Genomic DNA, 25,732 nt, shown 5'->3' with positions numbered 1-25,732 from the left:
GCCATAAAATTACAAGTCTGTTCTCTGGTGTCCCTGGATGGGAGTATGATAAATATGAGCCCGTTCTGCCTGATAAGAGTTGAGTCTGTGCTCTGCTGCCAGAGTAAGTTTATCCATCTCAAGATTCTTCCAGAGTCTGGCAACCACAGTCTCATATGATGGCATCGATGGTTGGGCCCATTTCACTAAAATATGCTACACAGTAGTGACTAGGCTCACAGCTAGCAATCTCCCTCTCCTGATTCTATACAATCTTCCACCTGGAAAAAACAAACCCCACAGAACCACCTCTGGATCTCTGGGTGTTTGCATACCAGAGTGTTTGATTTAATTTAATTCCTTGTGCCAGCAAGTGCCCTGCATTGGGCAATGCCACTGTCAGGGTAAAAGGTGCCCATGGCTCTGTAGTTTATCTAGCAGTGGACAAGGATTTGTATATTTGGTTTCCCTCACCTTGGCACTTAGAACAAAGGTTATGTGGTCTGTGGTATCATTTATCCAATTTTATGTGCGAGATGGACCTTCAAAGCCCCCGACCCACCTCTTCTGTCCCAAAGTCTTGCTCCTGGGGTGTGTAGGTGTTTATAGACTGTGAAGATGAACTCTTTCCTATATGGGGCATCTTTCATCCACTTTACAAATACTGTGAAGGCCCGGATAGCCCCTTCTTTTACTCTGGGATTTAACCAGGGCCGGACAGGGAACCCAAAGCATCCCTGGAAAATATTGTCAGACCAGCCCACATATGATGTATAGAGAGTGAGCCTGACCCACCACACGTGGGATTGGGGGTCAAAAATGGGGCATTAAAAAACACATTTTTCATTATATATTCAATTGTTTTAGTTTTTAAAGCATAGTAAATTATGATCTAACAGTGCACCAGAATACAGCAATCTTTATGAGGGCTCTCATCTTTCCATAGCCCCTCTCTCACATGTATTTCATTTGTTTTATAGCGCCTCATACCATTGTTGGGTGTTAGAAAATTTTACATCACACACACATACAGAAACAATGAATAAAACATATATAAATCAGTGTTTTGAAAATGTTACATAAGACAAAGGGGACTACAAGTTGTAGGATTGACGTCATCCATAATAGTAGGATTTTTTTAAGAGTGCTTGGTCTGGAGAAGCACACATTCAGGATTCAGAATGCCACATAGTGTTTAGGTTTGACTCTGCTCCAGAGAATGTATTTCTAATCACACAAACCCATTTTAGCAAAATTAGGATAATTAAAGACTGGGAAAAAAACATAACTTTTTAACCTAGACTACGATTGTAATATATGAACTGCATAGTAATAAAATTATACTGTTCTATGATTTCATAGGGTACACTGTTTGCAGCAGGCATTTTGACCTTATGCACTTCCTTAGATGAGTCAAATCTGCCAGTAGATAAAACTCTGATCTCTCTCTAGCAGCTACACTAATCACCGGAGTTATCTTGGATTTTTATTGTTGCCTGAAAACTGTTGGATATACAAAGAATTCTTTAGTGCTTTTTAAAACAGCTGCACTGCTACAAAACCAGCCCCCAATAACAACGAACCCACACACATCCAGCCTCCCGGGGAAATGCCCGATGCTGGGTACGCCCAGTTGCAGTACAAAAGGGGGTGATCCTTGAGTTTAACACCCAATGTCAATTTTGTGTGTAGGTGAATCTCTCACTTTTGAGTAAGGAATTTTGTTAGTTTAGGTCAATAGACAAAAAACTTCCCTGCTTTCAGCTTACCAATACCACTGATAACTTCCTCTTTAGTTATGGGTTCCTCCAAACAACATTGTAGTTGATTTTTATTTGAATAAGCTGATATCTTGCGTGATGAACAAGCTTTCATGGCAGCTTGATTTTCATAGAAGCCATGAAAAGTTTCTGCAATGGAGCTGTCATCCTGAGCTGTCATATGACCAGCTCTTTTGGCTTACCCTGACACTTCCCACTAAGCCAGAAACTCTTTGGAGTGACTGAGCAGATCATCCTAGAGGGATCATATTATCCCTTCAATGCCTGTTTGATTACAACTACCATTCCAGGACACACTTGCTATGTGATTACATGCAGAAGGTGCTTTTCCCCCCTAGGAGTTTAGCTATTGATGTCACCCAAGATGGCCTGTTGCAAAGTCATCCTATGTGCCCTGTGCACCCCCATTTGTTTTGCTGACTGATACTGGTGTTAACTGACTCTGATTGTCCCTGGGCTCTGTCTAACCCCGCCCAGGGTCAGTGATGTGCTGAGAACACAGTGAAAATACATATATGAATTAGGATACACTGGATTTATGATGTATTCACACATGCTTTTACAACACATGCCTTTACAACGTGGGCAACACAACAAAAGTGTCATTACCATGCATTCCATTACAACGCAAGTTGTTACAATGACTTGTCTTAGGTGAGCGCTGGACTTTGGAATAGTATATTTTACTATTCCAGCTCCAGTATGTGCAACAGCAGGGAAGATGTTGGATTTAAAATCCAACAATGCATTCCCTAAAGCAAGTTGTTGTATCAACTTGCGTTGTAATGGAACACATTGTAACGACGTGTTCGTGATAGTGCCTGCGTTGTAATGGCACTGCGTAGTTCTGTCTGCGTTGTAAACACTGTTTCCTATGTGATGATGGAGAAATTGCAGTTTACCCATTGTAAATGCCTAGCCCCATAAGATAGCATTGCAATAGTTTATGAACGCATACGTCATGCTAGGAATTGAATAAAATATCATTCAAAGACTTAGGAAAATGGTATTGGTAAATCCAACAATATACTATTGTTGAATTTACCCTAACTGTAGTCTTCCCTGATTGGCCAGAGTTAACAGAATTAGCCAGGCTGCTTTGATGAAGTGATAAGTGGCTCACTCAGGCAGAGGCTATCTGCTGGAGAGAGCTCTGCTACATAGGAATGTCAGAGCAGATTTTGATTGGGACCCCCAAGCCTCAGTTTATCTGCAAACGGCTCCATCGAGGTCAACCTGAATGTTCGACTTTGTCCCTGTCAAGCATGACCAGATATTCCAGAGTGGAGCTATAGGTTTCTAAGTGCTAGAAAGTGTTTAATATTTAACAATTCATATCTCTGATTCCCTACATTGTATTTTTGATGTTCTGGTGTCATTGAAAAGATAAACATATCTTATTTGTATAAATTGGTTTGGGATTTTTATTGTGTGTTATGTCTAAATTATTTACTTGATTGGTGTTTTTAAATGCTTTACATACCGGTCTCCTAAGTTAAGCCTGCCTGCTTGCAGGCAAGCTACCCAGGGTTTAGCATGGGAATACTTTATTGAGAACTATACTGTGCCCTAAACCATGTTAGTGGCCTTATTGCCAGTGCTAGATACACATGTACCACTGTTAATAACCCACTTTCCAATATGGCCCTATTCACAAATATTCCACTGTGTTACTTGCTCTGGGCTGTGCCTGACTGACTCCTAAATTCAGAAGTACATCAAAAGTACATTAAGAGTAAGTCACAACAATCGGGTGAACAATATGTGCCATTTTTACTCACCTTTAGGGCACTCAGAAATTGAATCTCCAATTTCCATTTAACCCCTTTCTAGTCATTTATGCCCTCCTTTTTAAGTATCTGCAGGCTGTTCTTATGCTTTATTTTCCTTCATTTACATGTTTTAATGTAAATAGGTCCACTTTGTAGATGAAATCTGCAGTATAAAAATACCCATGGGAAGAAAAACAAACATTAATAAAAGGCCTACAAATGTATTAATGACTACAGCGTAACATCTTAATACTTTAGAATGTTACGTTTGAATTGAATGTAGGCTAATGAAATGTGTGTGTGTGTGTCTAAATATATATATATATATATATATATATATATATATATATATATATATATATATATATATATATATATATATATATATATATATATATATATATATATAGCATGAAGATGGCTTGGCAGCAAGTAAATCTTATCTATGATCTAGGTCACTCAGTTTTACTCGATCACACAGAAATGTTATTAGATATGATGAAGTTTTGCATGATGAACAACTTTTTTTATGAGAAATTCTATGTTTAAAAACAGGGGTGCAGCCATGGGGGCTTCCTTTGCCCCATCGTAAGCCAATCAAGTGGTGGGCTTTTGGGAAACTGAACCAGTTGAGGCAAGAAATTACTTAGAAAGCTTGAAGAAGTATTGCTGCTTTTTATCCATGACCTCTTCTTGCTTTGGGAAGGAGAACACGCTGAATTGATCAACTTTTTAGATTCTAGGATATCATACAAAAGCATCGAAGCATAACCTATCGAACGATGTACACTTTAAGGGACCACTTAGGTCGTAGTTTTATGTCAAATCAAGATCAATCCTGTAGTTGGACATTACCGAAAAAACTGGCTTCCACAAATATACCAAATGCAAAGCCTGCAAAAGGGGAGACAACAGAACAGAAGTAAAACTGGTGGATGGTAGAATGAAGAAGATTATTGAACACATCCATTGTGAAAGCACTCATGGAGTATATGCACTGGAATGTGAAAGTGAAATGACATACATAGGAAGTAGCATCAATAAATTGAAACTTTGGGAGTTACGTCACATTAGAGCCGTCACAAAAAAGGATTTTACCTGTGTCATTTGCAAAGCATTTCTGGGAGCATCACAATGGGGACATAAGAACATTTGGGTGCTATGGAATCCAATAGATATATCTCAATCTGAAAGGTGCTGACAGAGGATAAAGACTATGAAAGATGGAATCAAGATGGATTCTCTCCATGGGCACTGAAATCCTTGGGGATTGAATACAGATGCAGAACTATATGTACATCTTGAATGCCTCATTGGTTTGGATAGAGGATCAGACTATGCAGCAATTAGAACCATCATACTTGAACAGATAATACATCAAAAAACACCTTATAGGGAGCTGTTAGAGTTTAGAAATCCTGTACCATTTCCACTTGATTCAGAATTGATTTTGATAAGGATGATATGGAGAAGTATTTATGAGCTTGATTTTCTATACAGAAGGAACCCAGAAGTAGAGGTTGTGTATAAGAAAAAGTCTTGATGTAATGCATGATAGCACTCTAACAATCGTCTTAGGTATCTGTGAGCCATGATGTGAGTGGAGAATAACTCGCACTAGAATAAGACTTAAATTGGCATTCGGAATTTTTTTTATATGTTCACTGTGCAATGAGTACTGATGGATTTTGTGTACTTTACTGATTACATTACATATATGAATTTAATCATTATTATTATTAGTACACTGCACTTTAAAAATCATATCAGCTGCTATTGTTAGAGAATTAAAATATTTTTAATGACAAAGCATGAAGCACTTTGCATGTGGGCTAATATTGTGCAATATTTTTGTTCTCTACTTAAATGTTTTGCAATTATGTGGCTAAGAATGATATTCCCTCAAAGATATCGGAGGATCTTTATAAAAGAATTGGAGATAAGGAAATAATTGTCCTGATATACTCCGCTCCATGAGAAACCGATTATTCGCATGGAAGAACTATGCACTTTATATTTAAGAAACACCTTATTTAAGAAATGGAGTCCCAGTATCTCAGAAACAACATCAGAGTATTTTATGTCTCACATAAAAATCTGAACAACATATGGCTCTTGAAATTTGGTTCCGTACTGGCATTGCACAATGGTGAATGACTAAGATAATGTAGTCTACAATTACTTCTCATAAATATGAAGTTTAATCATTTAGCATAATGCATAATGCACTTTAAGAAATCTTAAAATATGTACTTTATGATTATAATAAGCACAGTGCACTTTAGGAACCTCAAAAAGCAGTTATTTATGTCTAATATATAAATCTGAATAGCATGTGGCACTTTAGGTTGGATCTTTACATTGGCACTATTCAACAAACTTATGAACTTTGTATCAACTCTTCATAATTCACGCACTACAAATACCAGAGTGCATAGGGGTGATCCTGAGGAGGAGCTAGCGGTGTGCAATCCATCTTTGTTTTCTACTTAAGGGCTCCCATGAGCCTCCAAGCTGATGAGCTTTTGGAGACGCACCTGCGCTCCGGAAAAGGCAACGAGGCCTGTGACAGTTACATGGCGGCATTCTCATCCACCCCAAATACTTTCTCTACTGATGAGGGAAACTATCCCAAAATCCGGGCCATGCCTCAGGTCTAGAGATCTTGGGAACAATAAGAACTTACTTACACCAACCTTGGTGTACCACTTACGAACTTTGGGTCAACTCTTCATACTTCACGCACTACGAATACCAGAGTGCATAGGGGCGATCCGGAGGAGGGGCTAGCAGTGTGCGATCCATCTTTGTTTTCTATTCCACAATGTATTTTTAGATTATCTTTTATATATATAAATTATGATCATTGTAGTCAGCACAATGCACTTTACGAACTTTAAAAGCTGATCTAGGATTATTCCTCACACATGGGAATTTAATCATTATAACTAGCACAATGCACTTTAAGAACTTTACAAGCTTTTATATTACAGTGCAGGACATAGTAATAAAACATTAGTACTTTACAGAGATTAAAGAAACTTTCTGGGGACATCGCAAAGAACTTCAGACTTGGTTGAGCATTGTGAAATAGCATCTATGTCTTAATATAAAAGTTGACATCATGTGATGAAGAGTGTCATACATTGGAGGTTTGTAGAAGGATCTCTGCAAGATAACTAGAGAAAAAGGAATGATTGTCCTTGTATAGTCCTTTTTCATACAAATGTGATCCTAGTTTATTTTGATAAAGACATAATGCACTTTATATTTAAAAATGCATTACGTATATATTGTATCCGTAGCATCTTAGAAAAGGCAATGTGTATTTTTTTGTTTGAAGTTGAAGTCTGGTACTTTACCACCTTTTTCCTTTCGTGTTTTATATGATTATGCACTTCTGTAAAGAAAAAAATGTAAATAGAATTTGGTGCATTAACTCAAGTGGATGGAGGTTCCATATTTAATGGACATATACTTACGTGTATATAAGAAGCAGTCTTGTCTTGCTTTTGTAAATAAAGTCTTGTTGAGGTGTAATAGGAACATCTGATCCTTTATAAAGGGAAACCCTGCACAGACATCTCTATTGCCCTGTTGAAGGTAACAGCTGAAACGCACAGGCCATTTCACGCTGCTGCTGTACATGGTGGATTAAATAAATAAATTGCTTCAAGGTAGCTGTTTGTAGGTGCTGTGTCCTTTTTGAGCGCAGCGTATATATATATATATATATATATATATATATATATATATATATATATATATATATATATATATATATATATATATATATAATCAAAAACATCCAAAACAAAAGGCGCTCTTTCACAGCTGGTGCTTGCTTCAAGGCTGGCCTCGAACTCGATTTACCATCAAATTCAAAATAGGCGCAGCACTCTCCTGGGGGTTTATTTTCAAATTGCTTTATTCACAAGCCATCTCCTCCTTTATTCACAATATGGTTTGTGAATAAAGCAGTTTGAAAATAAACCCCCAAGAGAGTGCTTCTTTTATTCATTTCAGGTTGGCTTGGTTGGTATTTACCAATCCAAAGCTGTAATACTGTGCCTGGAGTGGTAAAAGGCTTTGGTCATTTTACAGCTCAGCAAGGATAGCACTGCGCTATGCTTAAATACTTTGCTCTAGAAACGGTAAAAGACTTTGTCCCTTTCTATCTCAGCGTGGATGGCACTGTCCTACTCCTACGTTTAAAGCTTGTTATAGAAAAGCAGACATTTGAGGTGGGCAAATGTAGAGTGTCGCTGGTGTTGGGAGTGCTCTATACTGCAGCTGCTTTCCACCTAAACTTGAGAACCACAAAGATATATATATATATATATATATATATATATATATATATATATATATATATATATATATATATATATATATATATATATATATATATATATATATATACATACATACATACATACATATATATATATATATATATATATATATATATATATATATATATATATATATATACATATATGTACTCATACATATAAGTTTATATACCAAACATTTCTCAATACCCATTTTTGCCAATGTAGCAGGAGACGCACTATTTGCACCAACACACAGTCTCGGGCAATTGTCAAAGTGGCAATGGCCAAACTAATACAAACCAATGAAACCATCTGTCTGTACCCAATGAAGTCAGCACAACAGATCACACTATATAAATGGTAGAGCATAACTGGTAATATAGATCACAGCTTGTCAGTCTCCAACGGATGTCAACTAGTTTCAATTACAGTAACAGGTCTCACCCTGGGTACTGTGGTCTCAGCAGCAAGTCAAGCCACAAAGGAAACCTGTGAGGTGTCTGTAAAAAACCAAACAAACAACATTACACAAAAAAAGATAAAAATAAGTGATGGAGATTGCTAAGTCTCTTTAAAAATATCAAATAACTGAATGATAAAAGAGCAACAAAAATATCAGACAAGTTGATTCAATTCAAGCTGATTGCTGCCCATTCAAGATACATGTTGTCACACTTGGAAATAATTATAGAGCAAATACTGCCAAACAGCAAAGTCCGACATTAGAATATCTGACTTAAGCAGGTAAAATCAGTCTGGCTCTTTCCCCAAAAGGCACATTTTTATAATGTTTTCACATAGAAAAAAAATAAATTCATAGCATGATTTTGTGTAAATGGACAGCACTAGTAGTGTTACAGGAGAGCATCAATCACATTATAATTTAAATATTACACATACTTGCACATTACTGCTGTTAAATAAATATGTTTTTGTGCAGAAGAAATCATACATTTTATTAATGTAAAACACAAATAAAAAAATACCTACTTTGGTACATTCACAATGATGGAGGTTGAGCTATTAGCCTTGCAGTGGTGAAACATAAATAAATGCTACATTTGCCCAAAAGAACAGAAACCATGGGTTACAGCTGAATTTAGATCATTTTATGAAAATAAATAAGACACATGAGCATGAGCATGAGCATGGGAAGCTCATCCACAACAAAGAACCATGTGCTATTGTGCAATGTGACAGGCATTCTTGCTAATGTAGACTAGGTATGATAACTAAACCAAGCCTATATTAGGCACTATTTTCTAATAAAACATTTCACTTCTCCAGTTCCCCCCTGACAGTTTTTGAATGATCCTACCATCGCATTATTACAACTCTGTCTTCTTTCTTAATTTTATTGGACCTTTCTTCTGTAATGCTCTCAGGTTTTCATAGATGGCAGCCTTCTGTTAACCAAGAGCAATCTTTTCTTTCATCAATCATCTCATTGTCTGCTTGTTCTTGTTCCTACATTAACATATAAAACTCCTAACAAGAATACATACAATGGGTACATAAGGACAATGCTCATTATCACTATACCTTTTATTACTATTGAAGCATTAATTCAATCTTTAATTGTTAATACATTAATAATCTTTAGTGGTATGTCTTTCCCTACCCCACTAATCCATTAGGTTATCTTTTCCCAGAGACCATGCAATGGGTGAATCTCCTTCACAATGATAGTAAGGCTATTAATATGTTTATTAATACTCTCATTATTATGAGGAACATATGTCTAACAGTCAGTTTTCACAACATGAAGGACATCTCCCTCTTTATCCAAAAATATTTCTAAAGCCATTCTTTTTTGAATCCTCATTGATCTAAAAGCGAGCACTTCTTTATTAATTTTAGCTAAACCTCTTACTGTGTTATCTGCTGAAAACTCTACTAAGGTGGACTCTCTCTTCTTTGCATCATTCAAAGTAGTTCCTATAGGAGGAATTACAGCAACAACCATATCTGACATGTTTTGACCTACAGCTTCTCTTTTCCTTCTCTAATAAAGGACATTACTCAAACTATTCACATAAAAGATTTTAGGAAAAACTGAAGCTAAATTACATGAACCTCATCAACCTTGCGGAAGAGTATAATAAGCAGTTTTGTTACAAATTTGATAAATACTTCTAAACATAAAATCAACACTTTCTAGCATATACAACTATCTTCTCGTGTAGTTAGTGGACAACATAAACTTTAGGTGAGATGCTTAGACTGACTCTATGCACCCCATAGAATATGTTGCCATAAACACCAGCTGGTTCACAGTGCCACCGTTAGCCCCCCCTAACAAAACAGGTGTCTGGCATCCACTTAACATAACAACCCTGACCCCTCAGGTTTTGTGGTAACAGATCCAGAACCCTTTTACTCTGTCACTCATGGACATTTGTTCTTAGAGAAATATACAGAGAATACACAATGGGAGGTTTTCAATATATTTATTGAACCAAACTTATTTTTGTATAGAGTACATGTGCCGGAAAAATCAACAGACAGAAGCAGATGAAAGTGATAACAAGCACCAAAATAGTAAATAGCAGGTACAGTTCCACCAAGGTGCTAAGAAGAGTGTATATATGCATGCATATAAACAAGGTAGTAATCAGACAAGCTTCTACTATGGGATCCCTACTCTATGTGCATCTAGAGTGTATATAAGTGTCTAGAGCCAAGAATCTTCCCACAGGATGATACAGCCTCATTACCTGGCGGGTCAGAATTTCGGACCTCTTCTGGATCATGAACTGGATATCCCTCACTGACTCACAGAGATGTTAGGCAGCTGCTTCGCAAAGCCTCAGTATTCAGGGACCCCTTGATGTTGGCTGAAGTGTCTCTTCTCCCTTACTCCCGGAAATACGTCTTAATTTATAATAAATAGCATCCTTGTGATGTATATCCAGATTAGTATTATTATGGATATGCAGATAGCCCTGGATGAAGATATAACAACATTTGTACAGCTTGTGTAACAGTGGCATAACTAAACTTGTGAGGGGCCCAGTGCAAGGTACTTGAAGGGGGCCCCTTCGGACTCAATCTAATGCTCTCGGGCCAGGGCACTGTGCGGCGGGGGACTTTTTTGAGCTTGCGGGCACCCCTGCACCGCGGGGGCTGTGGGGGTCTTTGTTATGCCACGGATACGTAAAGGCCTTGTACTTCAAGACATCACTATAATGTTGCACAAAGACAGGTGAATAAGCAAAGCCATTCCAGAGAACCTAATTCAACATTGTCAGGCATGCAAATATGTGCAGCAGGTTACAAAGAAATGTTATTGTGCAGAAAGAAGACAGTGTAAGAAACTGTTCAGTGTCGCTACATAGGTCTAAATAAAGTACATAACATTCTATAATATAATTGTAAGCACACATTATTCTCTATCATAACTGGATAATGGCTCTAATTTATTTTTATTTGCATTATACACACATTCTCTTCCTTCTTTTCCAAATTCTAAGGCTAGGATGGCGTTGTGAATTTTTAATCTCAGTCTCTTCCCTCAAATCAAATCTCATGTTTTCTGAACTTCTAAAATTATCTTTGATATCTTCCTTTTATACTCTTTGATATAATTATGCTCCACATCAGTCAATCTACACACATTCTGTATGTTAGCATTTCCAATGTCAGTACTATTAGACACTATCAAACCATTTAACGGTTCAGTTGCTTCAAGATTTAAAATTCCAGATAAGTAATGTATTGGAAAATCATAATATAAATTAACTTCTTCTAAATAATCCTGGTAAAGGATAAAGAAAAGTATACTGCATATCAAAAACTATAAGAAAGAGCTAACTGTTTGAAATGTACACCATTGTATATATTCAATATATCCAGTAATTCTTCAACAAAGCTATTCTATGTTCTAACATAACTTTTCTGAATATTAAAACATATTGATGATTCTCCAGCATTTACCTGAGATTCTGTGTCAGCACTTTGACTGTTTTAGCTAATTCTGCATTTTGCTCCGGTCTTCTTTAACTACTGTGGTTCTCTCTCTCATGCTTCCAAGAAGATCAGCTTGAATTAAGCTTACGCCTACTTCATTTCTCCGATCTGCTTGAGTTCCATGAGTTTCAATTACTTGTTTTGCTCAAATTTCATTTGCTTGACTTTTATTTACCTGAACTTGATTTTGATTGTGTCCTTCTTCTGGATCCACGTGTGAAACGCAATTTTCACTTCATGATTCAATGGTTTGTCTCATGTTGTCTTCATCAGCATGACATGCTCACCTGGTCTGAGATACGTGGAAACAAATTTGGCAAACCTCCTCACTTCACAGCTGTTTGTCACCTGATAAAGCTCTTCCACCTTCACTCAAGGCAGGATTCTCTCGCACGTTTTTTTTATGAGTATCTATTCACCTGGCTGAAGATCATGAAAACCTCTGTACTTGCTGAAGGTGTAGCAAGTTACACCTGGTGAGAGCTGAAGTGCAATATATGAAATAGGCACTTACTGTAATCCAAGAGCAAATCATCAGTCAAATTCACAAGTGCTCTAGATGGATTTCCAAGAATTTTCATGGCCCTTTCTCTTAACACTTTGTGTGCACTCAACCCTGGGCTTTTTTTCATGAGTACATATCATGCTTCGTAACAACAACGGAAGTACATCTGGCCATTTCAGAACGGATAAAGTACACACATTCGACAAGTTTGGACAATGTATTCTTTAGCAATGCATTATTATACTCAACAGCTCCTGATGCTTCTCGATGATAACTACAATGGAACTTTTGATCAATGTTATCTTTAAACTTCAAATGGTATTCTTAAAATGTGTTCCCTTATCTGTCTCAATCTAAGATGGTATTCCAAACATAGGGATCAACTTCTTCAATAATAGTTTGGCAACTGCTTGTGCCTCACACATCCTTGTCTAGTGTGCTTTAATCCACTTTAGAAAAAGACAGTTAATCAGTCAAATGAATCAAACTCTTAAATGGTGGCATTGTTACAAAATCAAATCAATCGGTAATCGTGTGAAGTTACCGGCAGATTTTCCTATGTGGCTCGATGTTACACAAGTTTTAGACATACTACCTACTTCTGACTCAAATCCTATGCAATATTTCTGAAATGAGTAGTAAACTAATACAGTTTGAAAAGATTCACCATCCCATCAGGTCCCACATATGTACCATCTGCAGTAGCAGTGGCAAGACAAACCTCTCAACAGTGTATCTCCACAAATTGTCTTGGTCTAATTTGCATTCTGCCTTTTCCCAATTTTTCAGTTCTTCTTCTGACATCTCATTGTATACATCTCTCAACTTGCCAAGTGTTTGTACTGGTACACAAGTAAAGGTATTTGCATTTTCTGCAGATTCTGAATTTCATTGATTTCCATTGGAAGTATAGTGTTCTTCATAGCATAATATTTGCTAACGGAGTCTGCAAATCCATTGCCAATTGTAATAAGGTCACCACCATTTTTATGTGTTGCACATTTAACAATAGCTATTTTCTTTGGCAATTTAAAAGCACAAAACAAATCATAGAATGTGTAGTCCCTTTCGAATTGCTGTCCCAGCAGAAGTCATAAACCACTCTTGTGACCACTCATCATTAAAATCATGCACCACTCTCAAACTATACAAACGATCAGTGTAGATTTTAACCCCTTAAGTGCTGCTGACGGCCAACGGTCGTCAGCAGCGCTACCTGCCCAGTGCTGCGCACGACCATTGGACGTCCATTCAGCACTGGTTCCAATGGACAGCGCAGCACTGGGGAGGGATGTTTACACGCAGATAAGGTGTTAATAACGCCCGCTGACCATTCCAGGAAAAGTACCATACTTATGCATCTGCATAACTAAACACAGCTAACAGTCATTGTCTTGGGTGGTCATTGTTGGCTGCAGTTTGTTACTTATTACATACATCATACAGTTGCAACTTCCGTGGACGCCTTATTGGTGTTGGGGTCATAAACCATCATCACACGTCATTGCACATTGGGTATCATACAGTGTCAGTTGGACATCATAAATCATGGGTCATAAATCCTTGGGGTATTAAGCCATTCAGTCACAATCAGTAACCCTTTGCTGTCATAAATCATTCTGCATGATCATCATAAATCATCAGCCACAAATCATTGGCTGGTCATAAATAACTTGTTTGTCTTTTGCTCATTTGCATCTCCTAGGGTCGTAATTCACCCTGACAGTTCACAGGTTGTTCTTGTTGTTCTCCATGCCCCCTTTGCATGTGGGGGGTAGCCTTTCCCTGGAGTTAGGCCCCCAACTCGCTACCTTGCTAGTCTCTTTAATGCCCTGCCATCTTGCGGGGCTGGGCTGCGAGCGCCGTCTCTGTTTGCTACCCCCTTTTTGTCAGATCTTCTCACCATGCCATAAGGCATCCCAAAGTGAGTGGCCCTCCTTCTACACACCTATTAGGCCATTTGGATGGTTACAACTTCTACACAATGCAGGCAAAGTCACCACCTTTTAGCCCATTTGGATGGTTACACCAAGGCAATAAACCATCTGAGCAATTCCATAGCTGTCCTGTCCAGATGCACTGTGGCCATGCAGCTGGAAATGGCCCACTGCACTTCTGATGTAGCCAATGGATTGGTGCATGTTACCACTGCTGTAGAACAGTTACAGACAGCTACTATAGCTGAGACAAGTATAATGGTGCAGGGGACAGTGAGGAGGCATCCAGCATCAGCAGCATCACTGCCCCGATGACTCAGACCAGACGGTGGATTGTAAGGCAAGGTTCCCATCTGAGGCCTCATCAAGGGAGGCCAGTGTGCACACTGACCGTGGCATTGCAGAGCGTGCAATGCAATTTTTTTTATGTACTTACCTCCAGTTGGCCATATGCAGAAGTTTACTACCCCCTGACCACGCCCCTCCCTCCCCCCACCGTCCTGCAACACTCCCACTACGAGCCGCTACTGTTCACTTTGAGTAGCAGGATTCAGGAATGGGGTGAGAATAAAGGAGCGCACATAATATGCGCTGTCCTCTACAGGATTAAAGGCAATAGGTTAGTCACTGTACTGTTTCACCATATCCAGAGAGTCTACCAGACTGTGTTACATGCATTTACGTGGCAGGCATCCTTCGCCAAATTCACACCAAGGAGACATGGTATTTACCACTGTGTCAGAATATGGAGGAATAGTAAATACCACCAGGGTATTTTGCCACTATGTCAGTTATTTTGTGTGAGGCATTACATATGACCTGGATGTTCATTGAATGATAGGATTTTCTGTCCCTGACCATGTACTCATTACCTGAGGGAGGACAAATGGCTACATGTGTGCCATCAATGGACATGATTACATGGGGGAATTGGGCTATCTGGTAAAACTATAATTTGGTCTGCTGCAATTTCCGTGGTGTCGTGGGGAATTTAATGTAATGGTGTATCCCCTGTCCCTTTGTGTCCAAGAAGGCATTGAAAAAGTGCAAAAGCGCCCTTTGGGCGACCCCTCTTGCTGCTGCCATCACCCTCTGGCTAGCAGATGCAGTGAACATAGGACTTACCCATGTGTGGGAATGGCATTGGTCCTGCGAGTCTGATGCTGCAGTAGTGGGTGAAGGTCGGCATTCAGGTCTAGTATTGTAGCGAAGTCTAATCTATATTTGTCATGGATTTCTTCCTCTCTCTGCTGAAAGGAGCACTCTGAAAATACATTCTTGTCTCCTCCTCCTTCTCTGTGGTGCTGTTTGAATCCTCATTCTCCTCGCTATGACATACAGCGCTGCCATTGTGAAACATTATGAGGCTCTCTGGGCCAGTTTAAATACCTTGAAGCTGGTTACCATCTGATTGGAATAGGTGGTAATTTGCACGTGCAAAAGAATTTTGGATCATTGGCAATTTACAAACGGTTCATACATTAGTCTGCAATTATCAATTTGGGACTTCACAATTTGAGATTCGCTAAATTGGTGTACACAAAATAAGGAATCAGATTTTTTGCGATTACCAATTTTACAGATGTGAACCTTTTCATACATTAGGAAAGGCCATTTTGCATTTGCAAACTGCTGAATTTTGCAAATAGCACCATTAGCAACCGCAAAATGGTTTCATGCACCGGCCTAGAGGCACTTATAACATTCCTTCCTTAATTCTTCAAAGGCTTTAAAATCCATTTAGACTTGTACATTTTACATTCTGTCAGTCTCTAATCATTTCTTTAATTCTTCTTAAATTCGCTCCCAACTGTATGCGTTTCTTTTCACATTTAATTTTCTGTTTATTCAATTCTATATGACGTGCAAATTATTCTGTGCTTACATCTACACCCATCTCATTTGCCAGTCTTTTAAGTTTCTCATTTGCACGAAAAAGCACATGTACATGCTTCCAAATTTAAATGCACCAATTGATCAAATGTTAATTTCAGAATCCAATTTGGTCAGATTTTGAATCAATATTTTGCTGCAAATTTAATTTACTTGTTCATGCACCATCCGGAGCAAATGCTGTGCTGCTCTTCTGTAAAACTTCTAATACCGAAATTCCAATCTCCAAGCCCAATTCCAATTCACCAACCACATGATAAAGTGGAGAAGTAGTCACAGTCAACAATCAATCCATCAATTAATCTTCTTTATCTGAATGACTTTTCTCAATTTTATTTTGTATTTCTTTTTAGCTGTCCTTTCCGGGATTATTGTCAATGACAGTAATCACCCGCGCTGCTTCCAGCTCTTCATTATGCATTGGTTTGTCTGCAAGGCAACCTAGTTTCCATCCAATTTTACACTCCCTTACCAAGCTGATCTCGCAACATTTTCAGTTGCTTCTTCATTTTGGCTACCCTATTGCATTCATTCAATGCTTCAAACTGTGAAGGTCTTGGTTGTGGTTTCATGTCAAACAAACTATGTGTCAAGGATGTAAGTTTCTTTAATCTAGACGTACCATTCTGAGGCAGCACCAAATTAGAGCTTGTTCACTAGACAGCTCAGTTTCGTAAAAAAATGTGATTGTGCTTCTTCCTGTGATGGGGGTTGGGTACATAACAAGATTCCTGACATGGATATTGTGATCTGAAGTTTTTTGGACCATATGAGTCAGACTGTCTTCAGAATGAATTATATGCAACCCGACTACATCCTTGTTGTACTGATATATTTTACCTGGTATTTTATTTGTCTTTTTTTAGCCCATGTTTAATCCACCTTGTTCGTTTCACACATTCCCACCTTTCCACTGTATTTTAGTACATTCGTACTGTTTAGATCTTGGGAGAATAATAAAGAAGACTGTATTTCACTTATATGTTATTTTATTTTCACTTCACTGCAATGAGGATCAGGCTGTGATATGGACAGCCTATTTGTCCCCTCCCATCACAGTTTAGCTCTCTCTTTTTCACAGCAGCGCAATGTAGTGGATTTATATTAGCTATTCTTCATATTGAAGGTGATTGAAGGTGCAGAGACATTTTTAACTGCTACCTGTATACACTTACTTTGATAGCTTCCTTAGAAGAAATAGATTACACTATTCGATTCTTACTTAATTGCCATTGGTTGGGAGAAATTCAGTCCATTCAGAAAGCAAATATTTTATTACATAGTTTTGGAATCCATGGAAAGTTTATGAAGTCTTACCTTAAACAGTTGATGTGCCCAATGGGGTGGAATACGAGGATTGAGATGTGTTTGCCTTCTTAAAATTAGAAATTCAGTTTGCTAACAGAGTAAATGTGGTATTGGAAAGACACATTTTTCATTAGGATACAAGGAAAACAGGAAAGTGTTTCCTACTACATTGCTGTTTACGTGGTCTAAGCAGCCTGTGTGATTTTTTCAGGGAAGAGTGACGATTAAACACTTTAAGTTCTTTTTGTAGAGTTTACAACTCACTGTGAGGACCTATCACAAATCCCTCACTTTCATGTTCATGACAAAGGGGCAGAAAATGGCACCCCTCACATTGCTAAATGAATCCTGGGGCTTGGAGGGTTCTGTTTTAAAGTTAAGAAAAATCATTGAAGAATATGGTACAGCTGAATTCCCAGTACTAGAGGTTTCTACTTCTGCCACATCAGTTGAAGAGTAGAGTCAAAGTATGAGTAGAGATGACATTTCCGACATTATGTACCAGATTACGATTTATATTGTGCAAGGGTGGCCTTCGAAGCTTAGTGAACTTATGAAGATTTGAGACTATTGGAATTCATAAATTAGTTGATTATTGTGGACAATATAATTTTGAAGAATGACAAAATAATATTGGCCCTAGAGACAAGGAAAAGAATCACAGATCCTGCCCATGAAGGTTAAAGAGAGAGGAGACTTACAAAAAATTGCGTAGGAAGTGTATATTGGTTCCTGTGAATTGACCCCTTAGTAGAAATAAAGGTGAAAGAGTGTACAAGCTGGTCAGGGAGTGATAAAACTAAAGTTAATCACAACACACCTTTGCTTCGAGTAACCATACCAGAGAACACTTGTGACAAGGTAGCTCTTATAATCATTGGCTCCATAAACAGATATCATGTTCAAAATCGTTTCATATTTGTCCTGATAGATTACAACTTTCACTAGATATTAATCAAGATTGTGAATCAGATGACCACTGACATGTTAATTGCATTCTTAAAGGATGTGTTTGCATCTGAAGAGATACCATGCATATTGATAATACACAATGGTGTACAGTTCACCTCTGGTGTAATGAAGGAGTTTTTAGCCAGGTTATCTATTGAGCGCTTCAGAACTGCATTGTATTGTCCCATGACAAATGGCCTAGTGGAAAGAGCTAATCAGAAAAAAGGAGTTAACTCAATTTACTTGTGATAATAGCCACCTTGCAGAAAATTCAATTCAAAATACTGTATGAAATTATCAAACAGAACCATCCTTGTAACAGATATTTTTACTTCTGTTGGCCTTAGAGACAGAAAACCAAGCACACAACATTGCCCAAGTTGGTTGAGAGGAGGAATCACCATGTTTGTTATAACAGAGATGAGCACAAGGGCAGAATTGCCTATCACCAAGAAAAGTATCATAAATGTTATGATGAAAAGAATGGAGTGACCCATTAACAGTGAGCTGTGGGTGATAGTGTACTTGCCAATAGACCACTCAGAGGGAGTCTCATCATGGTAAGGTCTAGAACCAATGTGCATAGTTGATATCAGGCACAATGTAGCTATAATGAACAATGACCAGATGTGGAAAATGGACAGACTTGCTAAATACCTTTCCTATACCATGGATACTGCAATCTCGAAAGGCAATAAGCCAACTGTAAATGCGAAATATGGTATTGATCGTTCCCCAAAAAAGACAAAGGGCCTAATTTTTTAACACCCTGGTAGCACTTTAGCGCTGATGGAGCGTCCCTTTTCGATGCTCTGGAGGCACAATGTGCTGCCACATATCTACAATGTCATGAAAATTCACTTTATGTGGCTTTTCATGGCCTTATAAATATGTGCACCTTTCACACAGAACACTGCATGAAAGGGGTGTTCCATGGATGTTGCTGTGGGTGCTCCCATGAAACATTAATGTAATCTGAAGTATTCCCAGATTTACAAGGAATCGTAAGCCTGGGAATGCATATATACTGCCACCCCCAGGGTGGCAATATATAGGCACAACAATGACAAATATCCTTATTTCTCTGAATTGTTTCCTCTTTCTGAGTGTGCTGCATTCTGCAGCACTGATAGAAGGAGTACATTGCCTCCATTGATTGATTTGGCGCATCCCTGTAAAGCAGGCCCCCTTGCAACATGGCGCAAGGGTATTTAGGCTGCAATTAAGGGCTGGTGCAGGGGTCAGGACAGGAATGCAATGTGTTCTTGTAAATAGAGTGCATTCCTGCACTTTAAGAATGATGAAGCGCTGTAAAACTTTATTGTGGCTCTGTGCTGTGGCATTCTATTGTAAAGGAGGCCCAAAGTATGTACCCAGATAGGGAAAGTACTTTTTCATGATCTGATATGGTTCTTTCTTATGTTGTTAAAGATATGTATTGCAATTATATGTTTTTACTTGTATTTTAAGTCCCTCTCTACTTTCCCCCATGTATAAACCACCTTGCTCATTCCTCACATTACCACCCCTCTCCACTGTATGGTAGTGCATTCTTACTGTTTGGAAAGTTGAGGTCTTAATGTTAAAAATGTTGAATCCCTACACTTAATGAAAGATGTAGGACAAATAAAAAAGATTGCATTTCAGCAAACTGCTGTTTTATTTTCACCTCAAGTCCCCTACCCTGTCCCAGTTAAGAAAGGTCTATGCACATATTTCCGTTGCTTCTACTGGTGTGATTTTGGTAAACATTTATGTAATGGTGACAAAATAAAACACTTTCCGTATTGCAACCTGTATTCATCAAATTCCAATTATGTGTATATTGATTAATTAATTGCATGACCCAAGGGAAGCCAGGCCCACTATTCAAGGTTCATCTTTACGCTTCTTTTCATCTTGCTTTTCCTAATGTTTTAGTAATTGTATGTATCAGCCGTGGTCGCCAGTAGGAATTCCTGCAGGGCGGTGATGTGGGGAGGGCGAGGGGTTATAGGGTGGGGTAGTAATGTATGGATTATGGAGTTTAACAGGTAAGTAAACATATAAATAAATAAAACGAATTTCGTTGCGCGCAGTGCATTGCAGTTGGTGATGCACTGCATGCAACGAAATTCGTTTTATTTATTTATATGTTCACTTACCTGTTAAACTCCGTAATCCATACATTACTACCCCCCACCCTGCCCCTCCCCCTCCCCACATCACCGCCCTGCAGGAACTCCTACTGCCGACCGCGGCTGGTATGTATATAGTGGATAAGTGACGTTACTACACATGCCATTACATCGCATACTGTTACAACGCATACTTTTACCCCCACCTTCTGTCGAGGTGAGTGCTGGAAGTAGGAATAGATTAATTTTCTACTCCAACTTGAGTGTGTGAAACAGTAAGGAAGGTGTTGGAGTTAAATCCATCACATTCTACTCAGTGCTGCACACCTTTTGCGTTGCAACGGCATGTGATGTTATTGCATGTATTGTAACGGTTGCGTTGTAAAGGCTGTTTCCCGTATATAGTTCTTACTACCCCTGATGAGGCGTTTAAGGGATTTTCGGTGAGAAGCACAGTACTCTGGAACCCAAAGGCTTAGTGGTGGATTAGTGTAGAAAAAAATAAATAGTTAGTTTGAGTGGTGGACATGGGAGGAAACAGTTTAGATAGTGTTACTTTGGATAACATATAAGTAAGATGAGGTCAGGGATGAGTCACAGGAAGGATAGAGGAGGGAAAAGCCTAGAAAGGGTTATTAGGGAGATTAAAGTATTAAAATTAGGATTAGGATGAGTCAAATGAGGGCTACAACAGGGAAGAGCCTAGGGAATGTTACTTTAGAGATCATAGTAGTAAAATGGGGTTAGGGTGAGTCAAGGAGGGATAGAGAAGGGAAACATCTAGAAAGAGTTATATGGGAGATCACAGTGGTAGAATGACTGTTGGGGTGAGTGAAGGAGGGATAGCGAATGGGTCCTAGGAAGATCTTAGTTTTAGAATGAGGTTTAGGGTGAGTCAGAGAGTAGAGGCAGAGGATATATTTAGAGAGGTATAGGGTGAGACATAGAGTAATGATTTGGAGGAGTTGAGTTTTTTCTTTCTTTCTACAGTAGGAGTAAAGCAATACATATATAGATGCATAACTACATAGAAAGGGTATACATGTTTAAGGAAAATAATACAGAGATATAAAATTGTATTGCATAAAGGTCCATATGTGCATGACTGGATAGTTAGAAATTCAGTCTTGCAGGTTTTATGGTGTGTAAAGCTAGTTTATTTGTCTATTTTTATAACTTTTTATTTTTTATTTTAATGTTATCTTTATGTATTCCTCAATATTGCATTAGGGAAGCCCTTATAGATAAAATTATTATGATCACCAGTAGATTGTTATAATTAGGACCTAGTTTAAACAGGAACAGCATTTGTTGACTTGGATGTATCGTTGGCGCTGTTAGACAAATCCTCACGAAATTTACCAAAAAAGTGTCAATTTGGTCTAGTTGTGCATCATAGGTTTCGAGGTGATCCATCAAGTTAGGGTTGAGAAAAAGGGGCTAAAAAAGTGTGTTTCCCATGTTAATTCCCATAGGGATTTTGAACATGACTACAGCCCGATGGAATGTCCCCAAATTTGGCAGAAAGGTAGCCCTTGGTTCAGAAAGCTTCCAGTTTGTTATGTGTTGTACATTCATTTAATTAGTTTTAGGGTTATTAAAATAAAACCATATTTGTGTGTGTGTGTATATATATATATATATATATTACCTACTGGCGGTCGCCAGTAGGTATATATAGTTAGGATTTTTTCTCTATGGGATTTTTGAAAATTCTATGTCTAATAACTTTGGCGTTTGTGGACGGAATTGGCTGAAATTTTCAGGAAAATTGAACATTTTGTTTCTGAGCAGCCCCTGACAATTTGGGGGGGTTTCATCAAGGGGGGGCCGAGAAAAAAGGGGGGTCCCAAAACGCGTTTTTCCCATGTTAATTTCAATGGGGCGGTTGGCCTCACTTTTAGCTCGAACGGCTGAATGGATTTGCACGAAACTTGGCAAAATTGTAGGGACTGTTAGCCCGATGTGCCTTTGCTAGGTCTCAATATATGTGCTCCAGTGGATTTTGAGTAATTTAGGTTCAAAAAAAGATATATATCTGGGCGGAGCCTAACCACACATCTGATCTGATTGGCTGTCAGCACTTCATCCAAGAAGTGTTGGCAGCCATCTTGGGACCAATATACATGATAGCACCTCATTAAAAAGCATTGTAGTTAATAGAGGGTTTTAGGACTTTAGTTACATTATAAATCATTTGTTGATGGTACCATACTCGTTTTAGGAATTGTGGTGGGTTCTAAGGTGATTTTACCATGTGAAAAAACCTTCTGCTGTGATATCATGAATATTGTTTGAAAGAAAACTAATATCTCATGATTTTCCCACAGTGGTTTGGAAGGGGATCTATAAGCTAAACTGAAAGCATATTTTCTGTAAATTCACATTATCTTTCTCAGTCATGTGAAAATGAAGTCTGACATTCTCAGTAAAACATGTACATCCAACAAGGACAGAGACTGTCAGTTGATTCCTTTGTGTTCTACTGCAGCCTCCTAGAGTGTTCTAAAGAACAACTAGAGCGCTAACAGTCCTACTTATTACAAAGGTATGGCACACCTGAAGCCATCTTGATTGGAATAAAGTGGTAACTCCTAAAACATTTAATTTAAAAAGAAACAACATGAGGGGGTATATTTTGCCATAGAAAGTATGATTAGTGCTGCAGAATGAAAAATTAGGGCACATTTTGAGTGACTTCTCAAATCCTTTTCTATTTCATTAAAACATTCTGACATGCAGTCTCCCAAAATGGCCACCAGAGACAAAAGAGCCCAAATGTAGCCCAAATATCACCCAGATGTAGCCCAAGTATAGCCCAATGACAGAATGTCCCAGAGTGTTCTAAAGAACAACTAGAGCGCTAACAGTCCTACTTATTACAAAGGTATGGCACACCTGAAGCCATCTTGATTGGAATAAAGTGGTAACTCTTAAAACATTTAATTTAAAAAGAAACAACATGAGGGGGTATATTTTGCCATAGAAAGTATGATTAGTGCTGCAGAATGAAACATTAGGGCACATTTTGAGTGACTTCTCAAATCCTTTTCTATTTCATTAAAACATTCTGACATGCAGTCTCCCAAAATGGCCACCAGAGACAAAAGAGCCCAAATGTAGCCCAAATATCACCCAGATGTAGCCCAAGTATAGCCCAATGACAGAATGTCCCAGAGTGTTCTAAAGAACAACTAGAGCGCTAACAGTCCTACTTATTACAAAGGTATAGCACACCTGGAGCCATCGTGATGGGAATAAAGTGGTAACTCTTAAAACATTTAATTTAAAAAGGAACAAAATGAGGGGGTATATTATGCAATAGAAGGTATTATTAGTGCTGCAGAAAGAAAAATTAGGGCACATTTTGAGTGACTTTTCAAATCCTCTTCTATTTCATTAAAAAATTCTGACAGGCAGTCTCCCAAAATGGCCACCAGAGACAAAAGAGCCCAAATGTAGCCCAAATATCACCCAGATGTAGCCCAAGTATAGCCCAATGACAGACTGTACCAGAGTGTTCTAAAGAACAACTAGAGCGCTAACAGTCCTACTTATTACAAAGGTATGGCACACCTGAAGCCATCTTGATTGGAATAAAGTGGTAACTCTTAAAACATTTAATTTAAAAAGGAACAAAATGAGGGGGTATATTTTGCCATATGAATTATGATTAGTGCTGCAGAAAGAAAAATTAGGGCACATTTTGAGTGACTTCTCAAACCCTCTTCAATTTCATTAAAAAATTCTGACATATAGTCTCCCAAGATGGCCACCAGAGACAAAAGAGCCTAAATGTAGCCCAAATATCACCCAGATGTACCCCAAGTATAGCCCAATGACAGAATGTCTCAGAGTGTTCTAAAGAACAACTAGAGCGCTAACAGTCTTACTTATGACAAAAGTATGGCACACCAGAAGCCATCTTGATTGGAATGAAGTGGTAAGTCTGAAAACACTCAATTTAAAAAGGAACAACATGAGGGGGTTAATTTTGCCATAGAAAGTATGATTAGTGCTTCAGAAAGAAAAATTAGGGATCATTTTGAGTGACTTCTCAAATCCTCTTCTATTTCATTAAAAAAATTCTGACATGCAGACTGAAACATGCACTTTGAATACCAGCAGCAGACGTCCCTGGTGAGCAGTAGCTCTACTACAGTGATCTAATGTGCAACTAGAGTGCTAACATTCAGAATTTATGGCAAATGTGTGACACATCTGAATGCCTTCTTGATGGAACCAAAGTAAACAAGCATTGAAAATGCAATAGATCTCGCCCTCGTTTAAGTTAAAGCTATTCTGTTTGTCATGAGGTGGCTTTTTAGCTTTGCTTTTATTAGTGTTTTTTCAACTTTCATGTAAATAACATGCATCTGTATGCATATAAGTATATGTATGCATGCATTTATGTTTGTATTTATATAGATATACAGATGATATATGTTTATATATGTATGTATATATATATATTCACTGAAAAAACCATAGGCTATAGACCATATATAGTTAGGAATTAGCATTTACAAAACCTTGAAAATTCACTGAAAAAACCATAGGTTATAGACCATATATAGTTAGGAATTAGCATTTACAAAACCTTGAAAATTCACTGAAAAAACCATAGGTTATAGACCATATATAGTTAGGAATTCGCATTTACAAAACCTTATTTTACTCACACAAAACCATTGAAATTCCATATATAGTTAGTTGCCCTAACTATATATCGCGCACCCGCAATCCACTGCTGATGATGTCACATATTACATCATTCATGACATGGTCAGTGACATCACTGATGACATCACTGATGACATCTCAAATGACATCACTGATGACATCACTGATGACAACATCCAGTGACTGTATGTTTCTGTAAAGTTAAAATATGTCTTACATATTGAAGAATGAGTGGATGTATAAGTGTCTGGATGAAGGATTTAGTAGGTGCATGACTGACTGTATGAGTGAGTGATTAAATGTGTCTCACTGAGTGCATGGGTTAGTGACTAAACTGTCTTAATTTGTGCATCATTATTTCTGTTGTTCTGTAAACTGTTGCATGTGTTGATAAGTAGCTATATGAGTAACTATATGGGTTATTGATTGGTTGCCCAAGTATTTGTATGGGAGACTGAGTGTGTGTGTGGGTGGCTGGGAGGTGTATGACTCTGTGCATA

Source organism: Lissotriton vulgaris, chromosome 11, assembly GCF_964263255.1.
Source record: "Lissotriton vulgaris chromosome 11, aLisVul1.2, whole genome shotgun sequence".
NCBI classification, from domain to species: domain Eukaryota; kingdom Metazoa; phylum Chordata; class Amphibia; order Caudata; family Salamandridae; genus Lissotriton; species Lissotriton vulgaris.
This window is presented reverse-complemented; position numbering follows the sequence as displayed.